This window comes from Rhinolophus sinicus, linkage group LG15 (assembly GCF_036562045.2).
Source record: "Rhinolophus sinicus isolate RSC01 linkage group LG15, ASM3656204v1, whole genome shotgun sequence".
Lineage (NCBI taxonomy): Eukaryota > Metazoa > Chordata > Mammalia > Chiroptera > Rhinolophidae > Rhinolophus > Rhinolophus sinicus.
The window spans coordinates 19,111,317-19,112,989 of NC_133764.1; the positions used below are offsets into that span (position 1 = coordinate 19,111,317).

General features: G+C 46.0%; 1 pseudogene; it reads right to left on the minus strand.

The window, feature by feature from the left end:
* Positions 1 to 1,086: 1,086 nt before the first annotated feature.
* On the minus strand, positions 1,087 to 1,673 carry LOC109457639 (peptidyl-prolyl cis-trans isomerase A; annotated as a pseudogene).

Below are 1,673 nucleotides of genomic sequence, written 5' to 3' on the forward strand. Positions count from 1 at the left end.
TCACTACTTTCTATGGGTCAGATGGCCTGCCCATATCCAAAAGGGCAGGAAATAGACTCTACCTTCAGATGGGAAAAGCAGCAAAGAGTTTGTGAGTGTATTTAGTCTACACCTCCAGAGCATCCTTTCCTTCTTCCCTGCTTTATCTTTCTCCCCGGTATTTACCACTGTCTGATATACCATATGTGTGCTTATTTAAGAATGGAAGCTCCATGAGGGCAGGGATCTGTGCGGCTCAGTCACTACGATAGCCCCAGCACTGAGAACAGGGTCTGGCGCATAGTAGGTGCTCAATGAGGATTTGTTGAAGGAATGAATGACTGGATGCTCTCACTGTCACACGACATGGAGGAGGGTAGAGCCTGATTCTTGTCCACGAGGAGCTCTGTGTTCTGAAACCAGTTCTCACCTTCTGGTCAAGTTTCAGAGTAGCTTTGCCAATGCGAAAGGTCTACATTAAAAATGGTACACGTAAGTTTAGAAAACAGAAGTCACACCACGCACTTACAGCTGCTCACTCCCAGAAGAAGTACAATATCCAGCTCCTGGGCCTACCCAGCTAAGAAGTGGACTTGGACAAACCCACAGTGACCTCACGAAGGAGCAACCATACTGCAGCCTAGGGTTGGCCGTGACTCATGGCAGGCGGTTCAGAAAGCAAAGGATTCAAGAATTGTCTACTTTTTTGTGTGTGTGGTGTGTTTTTTTTTAAATTGACTTTACTGTTTAGAGAAGTTTTAGGTCCATAGCAAAATTGAGTGGAAAGCACAGAGGGTTCCCATATCACCCCCTCCCTCCACCATGTCCAGCTTCCCCCACTATCCTGAACCAGAGTAGCACATCTATTACAATTGAGGAAATGATCCACTTTTAAGGACATGGGAAATACTCATCCTACAACAGGGAGAAAAATCAGGACACCATGAAATATACAAATGTGAAGATACGAGGTTGATCACTCTCCTCACTGTATTATTATCTATGCCCCATTTCATCAAATTCATCAATTTTTTTTGTTTAACTTTTATTTCATAATCATAAACTTAACTCTGCAACCCAGCTAGACTTGGAAGGGGCAAAGAAAATACGGAAACCAATGAACTGCAGCGAGAGCACAAAGATTATGGGGTGTTCCGAGCAGATGGGATAGGGGTGCTCTCCTGACTACAGAAGGAATGGTCTGGTTAAGAAAAAACCAGTCAAATGCATCAGAGTTGTCCATGGTCAGCAATGGTGAATCTTCTTGCTCGTCTTGCCATTCCTGGATCCAAAGCGCCCCATGGCTTCCACAATCTTCGTGCCATCTTTCACCTTGCTGAAGACCACGTGCTTGCCATCCAACCCCTCAGTCTTGGCAGTGCACATGAAAAATTGGGAACCGTTTGTGTTGGGTCCAGCCTTTGCCATGGACAGGATGCCAGGACCTGTATGCTTCAGGATGAAATTCTCATCATCAAACTTCTCCCCATAGATGGACTTGCCACCTGTGCTGTTACAGCGTGTGAAGTCACCACCCTGGCACATAAATCCTGGAATCATTCTGTGAAAGCAGGAACCTTTATAACCAAATCCTTTCTCCCCAGTGCTCCGGGCATGAAAGTTTTCTGCTGTCTTTGGAACTTTGTCTGCAAACAGCTCTAAAGAGACGCGGCCCAAGGGCTCGCCGTGGACAG